The sequence below is a fragment of the Cupressus sempervirens genome, chromosome 9, assembly GCF_028749045.1.
Source record: "Cupressus sempervirens isolate cs-2001-9-10 chromosome 9, ASM2874904v1, whole genome shotgun sequence".
NCBI classification, from domain to species: Eukaryota; Viridiplantae; Streptophyta; class Pinopsida; order Cupressales; family Cupressaceae; genus Cupressus; species Cupressus sempervirens.
The window spans coordinates 53,520,665-53,529,271 of record NC_143126.1 but is presented as its reverse complement, the minus strand read 5'-3'; the positions used below and the strand labels follow the sequence as shown (position 1 = coordinate 53,529,271).

At 38.7% G+C, this 8,607-nt stretch overlaps 1 pseudogene; it reads right to left on the bottom strand.

The window, feature by feature from the left end:
- Positions 1 to 1,276: 1,276 nt before the first annotated feature.
- Positions 1,277 to 8,140, bottom strand: LOC149537589 (phospholipase A1-Igamma2, chloroplastic-like; annotated as a pseudogene).
- Between the last annotated feature and the right edge of the window lie 467 nt (positions 8,141 to 8,607).

Here is an 8,607-nt window from a genome sequence, read left to right as displayed (position 1 = left end):
GCTGTGGAAATTATCTCCTACTTATCAATTGATGAGCTTAAGGGGCTTTCTAATGAATGGTTCATAAGGCACAACACTTGGTGAAGGTTTTGCAAATGGGGTTGCAAGCTTTGGGTTTAACTATGGAGGAAACTCTGTAGTTAAGCGCGCTCAGGCTGGAGTAGTACTGGGATGGGTGACCTCCCGGGAAGTCCCGGTGCTTCACCCCTGTGAGCATCACCTAGATCCAATGAGTGCTAAGTGTTCCATTTATTCTCATGAGAGATGGATTCATGTTGAATCACTACTCATGAAACATGGGTCATCGAGTTTGACTCAAAATCACACAGTTAAATCCTGATATTCATATCACAGCTAGTAACTATTCTATCCACTATAAATAATTAGTGTTAATCCACTTTTATAAATAGAGTTAAAATAAAAACAATTGCGCTTCTGTGATACCAAGATAAAATATGAAGAAGAGAAGAGAGGAGAAGCTATAAGAAACTCAAAAATGAGCTCTGCTGATCAAAGGTCCAGTATAATACAATATTAATGAGTATAGTTGGCAAGGTGTTTCAGCGGCTGCACATGTTTTCATTGAGTTCTAAAGAGTCTTCTGGTCTGTGCTGACAGTAGTAGGTAGAGATAATTAATTAATTTCTAACAAATGGAAGGTGGAAATCAGTTTGGCCACAAGCATAGGAATGGAGAATAAGCATGTAATATTGGGAATAGGAATGGCTATTCCAATAACAGCTATTTTTTTGGAATGGGTATAAGCTCATTTTAGAGGCAAAATAGGAATACAAAAATCGTATTCCAAATTCTTCTATTCCTATTCCATCAACCAAACAGAAAATAAAAATCGTATTCCAATTTTTCTATTCTTCTCCCATCAACCAAACGGGCCCAGATTTCATTAACTCTAAACTTCCAAAAGAAAATATAGAAGGCCGATTGAGAAATCACTGCCCGATTCATATGAGGACTCAATACCATACAGTCATTTAGCCAAATTTGAAACTATACATTAAATCTGCTTTTCAAGCTTTAAAATATATAAGCCCCAATTTCAGAAAAGCAGTGCCTGGTTTATGCTGATGTAACTTACAAATATAAAGAAACCTCGACACTGCGCCTGTGAATAGTGCTCTATAGCAGAGACAAGCTAGCATGATCATAACTAACATTACCCTCATAAAATTATTAGTTATTAACAATGAAAGTATGGTGGGATTCTCAGTGCCGGAAAACCAAAGCAACAATGAAATTGAAAATTGAAAAGAATAGATTAGAGGGGAATCTGCGGAAGAGGAACAGGTGTTGGAGTTGTAGGAGAGTAGACAACCTTACCATCTATGCGTCTCACCACTTCTTTATTTCTGTTTACCCACCAGTTAAGAGGGATTTGAAGGCTTTCAATCAATAAATCAGAGTACTTGTTAACCAGAGCTGGATCTCTTCCGGAGGACTTAAAGGGCAGCTTGTGATTTCCTTGAAAACCATCAAGTGCGTGCAAATAAACCTCCAAGTTGTGAAAGCTTGCAGGATTATGCGTTGTCTTCAGGAAAGGCGAGCTGCTGCTGTCTAAACTAATCTGGACTCCCACATGAACATACGCCCATGGAAGCCAGTACAGAATCCTTGTCAGCCATCCCAAATTCTCGTTGAAGAAAACTCCAAGAATTTTTGGAACAAGATCTCTGTGGTTTACCACACGCAGCACTTTGAGGCCAATGTCTTCCATATGTTGGGTAAATGAGAGGTTCCCTACGCGAGGAGAAGCGAAAGAAAACACTGTGACGGGAATTGTGGTCATACCATACTTATTCACCATGGTTTCTTTGATATCATATGCGCTCAGAGTTGCAAGTGCAGCTCCCAAGCTGTGTCCAGTAAATGTTATGCTCAATTCTTCTCCTTTCTCTGAGTATTTCTTCACCAATCGGGTTATCTCGCCCATTACCATTCCTCTTCCACTAAGCGTGCATCTAACAGATTCTTCGTCGGTGGAAGTATAGCAACTTAGAAAACCCTTCTCTATTCTGACATCAGGATTTGAAATGGTCTGGCTGTTGGAGCAAGTTGTAGCCTTTGATGTCATAACAGGAACCAAAACGTCTCTGAGATTTGGCATCCATTCGAAGACAGTTTGGGTGCCTCTCCATGCAACAACGATGTCACGTCTTCCCAGTCTCTTTATCTCGACTGGGTCAGTGCAAACCGCAATATACCCAATCCAGGCAACGCCCTCACTTGATTCCTGGCCAAAAATGGAGTCCAAAAGACTCTTCTTGGCGTATATGTATTTGGTAACTTCATATCCACGCCCACATTTCAGCAATTCCAGTCTCTGGGCGAGGGAGATTTCGCTACGCTTAGAATTCCCATAGTATGTTGAAGATGGCGTGTTGTCAAATGAATCATAGCATTGCTGTGCAAAATCACCATATCTGAGTTGTTAGTTTTGTTAGCTTTGGACAGCTGTTCGTCCATTTGGTATTATTTAGCAAGTAATTGTTTTGCTAACTAATTGGTTAGATTAGAAACAAATATTTGTTAATTAATTGACCACTTTTGGAAACAACTAGAAACTGGCTTGGTTAGGGTTGTTAAGTTGTTTTAATTTCAACCGTCGATTGCAAATCAATCTCGGCCGTTGGTTTACCAACAGGAGTAGTATAAAAGGAGGTCAGGGGGGCATTTGGAGAACATGAAGTTTGGAGAAACATTTGCAGTGCTAGCAAACGAGTTTGTAAGTTTGCAGTGTTAGCAAACCGTCTTGCAGTGTTAGCAAGAGTGCAGTGTTAGCATGAGCAAGGGCGCAATGTTAGCATGGAAATAGTAGTGGAGAATATCAGTGGGATAAATTAGGAGGTTGTCGAAATTTTGCCAGTAAGAGGCAAGGAATTTTGTATCTCTTGATTTGCTAAAGTTTAATATAATTTGTCATCTATAGAACTGGTTTTCCCGTAGGGGTTTTTCTAGGGACAATTTGTCTGAAAATATTGTGTTCATTGTATTGTGCATTTCTTTCCGTATTTTATAAGTGAAGTTGTAGATGTGTTATTTTTCAATATTAGCTGAAAATTTATTTTCAACAGTTAAATAATCATTTATGATAGGAGATTAATAATCAGTAATTGCAATAGTTAAAATTTTCACATGGTATTAGAGCATTGTTAATAGTAGAAGAGTTTTGCCCTAGAAAAAATTTTTTGACCTCTTTAGATTTATTATTGCTTTAAACCCTTGAGATGGCTTCAGTTGGTTTGAGAGATCAGGATAGATTGGATGGTGCCTCAAATTTTTGTGTCTGGAAGGCCAAAATTTCTTTATTGTTGGAAGAGAATGGTATCAAGGATTATGCTAGTAGTATTGTACATGTACCAATGGATGCAACACAACTTGTAGCATATAGGAAGGACAATGCCAAAGCGAGGAGGATTATCCTTGATGGTGTCAAGGATCATATTGTTTGACATATCGCAAAGCTAGATGCGACAAAGAAGATGTGGAATGTCATTCTGAATCTATACCAGAATGCTACCACCAATAGGAAGTTGATTCTCAAAGAGAAGCTAAAGAATACCCGAATGAATCAAGGAGAAGACGTCACAAGTTACCTCACCAAGCTCAAACTTGTCAAGGACAAGTTAGCAGCTATTGGAGATAGCCCTAGTGATGACGAGCTAGTGAGAATAGCCCTAAATGGGTTTACTAAACAATGGAGTGTCTTTGTTCAAGTTGTCAGTGGACAAGATACTTTATCGAGTTGGGATCAACTATGGACTGATTTCACTTAGGAGGAGTTTAGACTAAGTCTTGTCAATGGGGCCAACAAGAGTCAAAAAAATGAGGTGGAACAAGAGAATGTTGCCCTAGTAGGTAAAGGGAAAGCAAAGAAGGGATCTAGCAAAGGATCAAATTCAAAAAATGAAAAGAAGAAGAAGGACCTTTCTAAGGTCAAGTGCTTTGGATGTCACAAGTTTAGCCACTATGTTAGTGATTTTCGAGAGAGGAAGAAGGGTAAGAAGCAGGTGGTAGCTTCAAAAAGTGCAGAAGAACTCCCTAGTAGAATGGAAGATGAGTTTGCACTCATAGCTTGTATGGTTAGCTCAACCTCATAGTGTGTTTGGTATATAGATAGTGGGGCGTCATTTCATATGACAAGAGTTAGAGAGTACATCTCTAGTTACAAGGAGGAGGACACCAACATCTAGATTTCTATGGGAAGCTTATCCAAGCTCAACCCTGTTGGGAAAGAGACTATTCAGTTTCAGAGGGAGAATGGAAAGATAATTCCACTTTATGATGTGTTATATGTGCCAAGCTTAAGTATGAATTTGATTTCTGTATCTGTTCTTTAGGATAGAGGGTATAATGTACTCTTTAGAGGGACAAATGTGTTCATTAAGCACAAGGATTGGAAATCACCCATAATTATTGGAGTTAGGAGTGATTGCCTTTATAGATTGCAATTTGATACTCCTAAGGTACTCATGAGCAACACTGGTCTTAGAGATCTTGGAGAGCTATGGCATAGGAGGATGGGCCATATTCATCATTGAGCACCTAAATTGCTTCGTGAGAGGTGACAGGTGTTCTATAGGTGAGCATAGAGCATGACAATGTATGTAAGGGATGTGTGTTGGGGAAGTTTGCAAAAGCATCTTTTCCAAGGAGTGACACCAAATCTAAGGGTGTTCTTGATCTAGTACATTCAGATGTTTGTGGATCGATGTCGATGAAATCTCTCAGAGGATATGAGTACTATGTTAATTTTATTGATGATTTCTCTAGAAAGACTTGGATATACTTCTTGAAGACTAAGGATGAGGTTTTCAGTCAATTCCAAGAGTTCAAGGCTCTTGTGGTGAATTCGATGGGAAAGAAGATAAAGGTTCTTCGATCAGACAATGGAGGCGAGTATAAAGGAAATGTCTTCCAGGAGTTCTATACCAGAGAAGGAATCAAGAGAGAATGGACTATTCCTTACAATCCATAGCAGAATGGAGTTGCTAAGAGAGAGAAACATTTTATATCAGAGGTAGCAAGAGCTATGCTACATGACTAGGACATGCCTTGTTACTTATGGGCAAAGGTGTGTAATACAACAATCTACATCCAGAATAGAGTTCCACACAAGGTGCTATGGAAGATGGCACTAGAGGAAGCTTTCACAGGGAAGAAGCTAGATGTTAGTCACTTCAAGATATTTGAGAGTTTGGCATATTGTCATATTCTTGGAGGTACATGTACAAAGTTAGATCAGACTATAGAGAGGGGGTACTTTGTTGTGTACAGTGAGACCTCAAAGGCATATAGGATTTTCGTTCCAGGGACTAAAAGAATAATTGTCAGACGTGATGTCAAGTTCATGGAGGACAAGGCATTTAGGAGATCGAGAGATTTGCCAGTAGATGATCAGTGTGAGTAGCCAACAGAAGCTCCAAGACCAAGTCAAGGGCAACAAAGCTCAAGCACAGTTACCAGTACGAGTTTAGACTTAGTTAGTAAAGATTCACAGAGTATGGAGTAATAGGTGCAATAGAAAATGCATCTAGAAGACTTAGAGGTTGACATTTCATCCTCTACAGTTGGTAGCAGGAACCATAAGGTTCCAGATACACAAAGGGATACTCAAGAGTTTGTGGGAGCTCCTAGGAAGAGTATTAGATAGCAAAGACAACCAACCAAGTTCAATGACTATGTGGTATTAGTTAGTCAGTTGGTAGATAGTGAGCCTTCTAACTATCAGGAAGATGCAGAACATCAAGTATGATGAGATGCTGTGATTGTGGAATATTCTTCAATAATGTAGAATGATGTGTGGGAGGTAGTACCTAGACCAACAGATAGGGCTATAGTTGGATCACATTGGATTTATAGGATAAAGCATGGTGCAAATGGTAGCATTGAGAGATACAAGGTGAGGTTCATGGCAAAGGGGTTCTCTCAGAAGGAAGGAATATACTATGAGGAGACATTTGCTCCAGTTGCTAGGTATACTTCTATATGAGTTGTAATCTCAATTGCAGCACAGATGGGATGGTAAATCCATAAAATGGATGTCAAGACAACATTCCTTGATGGTGAGTTGAAGGAGGAGGTATACATAGAACAACTAGAAGGCTTTGTAGCACACAACAAAGAGACACATGTGTGCAGATTGAAGAAAGCATTGTACAAACTCAAGCAGGCTCCTAGAGCGTGGTATGAGCACATTGATACATACTTGCAGAAAATGGGCTTTGTGAAGAGTGAAGTACATGCTAACCTCTACTACTTGGTGGTTGGGGGTGAGATTCTCATTCTTGTTCTTTATGTGGATGACCTATTTCTTACAGGTTCACTAGGGCTCATAGTGGATTGGAAGAGGAACCTTGCAGAAGAGTTTGAGATGAAGGATTTAGGACTTATGCACTACTTTCTAGGCATGGAAGTGTGGCAGACAGATGGGGAGATTTTCCTTGGTCAAGGGAAATATTGCATTGAAATCTTGAAGAAATTCAAGATGGAGGATTGCAAAGCCATGTCTACACCCATGATTACGAATTGGAATAAAGTAGATACATATAAGGAGAAGGATGTAGATCCCACTTTATATAGACAGTTGATTGGTTCTCTTATGTATTTGGTCAACACTAGGCCAAATATAGCATTTGTAGTTAACTCTCTTAGTTAGTTCATGGTTGAACCAAAGAGAATGCATTGGATATCAGCTAAGCATGTACTACGTTACTTGCATGGTATAGTCGAGTATGGGATCAGATATGTTCGAGGTGAAGGTATCAGGTTGATAGGCTATAATGACGCAGATTGGGCAAGAAGTACAACAGACAAAGGGAGCACTTTAGGGTGTTGTTTCAGCTTGGGATCAAGAGTTGTTTATTGGTTCAATAGGAAGCCAAAGCCTGTGGCTTTGAGTTCAGCAAAAGCAGAATACATAGTAGCTAGCATGGTGACATGTGAAGCTATATGGCTTTGAAAGTTGTTAGTACCTTTGTTTGGTCAAAAAGTTGAGACTACTATGATACATTGTGATAATCAAAGTTGCATCAAGTTGTCTGAGAATCCAGTGTTTCATGATAGGTCTAAACATATAGATATTAGATATCACTTCATCAAAGATTGTGTACAAAGTGGAGTAGTTCAACTACAGTACATACCTACAGAGGAGTAGGTAGTAGACATTTTGACTAAGGCATTGGGGAAGGAAAAAATTATCTTCTTTAGAGATAAGTTAGGTGTCCTGCAGAACAGCTTCCTCGCTAAGAGGGAGTGTTAGTTTTGTTAGCTTTGGACAGTTGTTCGTCCATTTGGTATTATTTATCAAGTAATTGTTTTGCTAACTAATTGGTTAGATTAGAAACACATATTTATTAATTAATTGACCACTTTTGGAAACAACTAGAAACTGACTTGGTTAGGGTTGTTAAGTTGTTTTAATCTCAACTGTCAATTGTAAATCAATCTCGACCGTTGGTTTACCAACAAGAGTAATATAAAAGGAGGTCAGGGGGGCATTTGGAGAACATGAAGTTTGGAGAAACATTTGCAGTGATAGCAAATGAGTTTGTAAGTTTGTAGTGTTAGCAAACAATCTTGCAATGTTAGCAAGGGCGCAGTGTTAGCGTGTTAGCAAGGGTGCAATGTTAGCATGGGAATAGTAGTGGGAAATATCAGCGGGATAACTTAGGAGATTGTCGAAATTCTACCAGTAAGAGGCAAGAAATTTTGTATCTCTTGATTTGCTGAAGTTTAATATAATTTCTCATCTGTAGAACTGGTTTTCCCTTAGGGGTTTTCTAGGGACAATTTGTCCAAAAATATTGTGTTCATTGTGTTGCACATTTCTTTCCGTATTTTATAAGTGAAGTTACAGTTGTGTTATTTGTCGATATTAGCTGGGAATTTATTTTCAGTAGTTTAATAATCATTTATTTTAGGAGATTATTAATCAATGATTGCAATAGTTAAAATTTTCACATGAGTATCTCTGCCTTGACAATTGGGTTAATGGGATCCAGCGGGCCATCCCAATTCTTCACACCCTAGATTTCTTCCCACATATCACAAACCTTGAATTGAGGGGTGGTTTTTTTTCATTGGCTTCCTTCCAGTTACCCATGACTAATCGTGATAGTGCCATACTCTAGCTCTACAAAAGAGTATAAACAATATCTTCTACTCTCTGGTTGATACTTTTAAGGCCCTGATTCACAAATTTCCTTCCTTTAAAAAGTTGCAGTGCAGTGGACATAAATAGAGAATGGGATGTGATGATTTGAGGACTTCAATAGCATTGTGAGGTGTTCCCTTGACTTGGCCTCATTTATCATGTCCACCCAAAGCATTTGGGAAAGTAAAACAAAAAATTAATTTGAATGGTCGCTAACCCTAAAAAATAATCTTTTATCCTGTTGTAATATTCAAAACTTACAATCCTTCGATGAATAGGTAAACAAAGGTGGGCATTCCATTATTGCAACTTCTCTGGTAGTATTCATGGTAGATTTAATGGCCTCTAATTAATGGATAGGACTGGTTACGTTCATGACTTCGTTTCTTTGTTCAACATAATAAATTAAAAACAACAGAAAATATCTCAAACGAGAC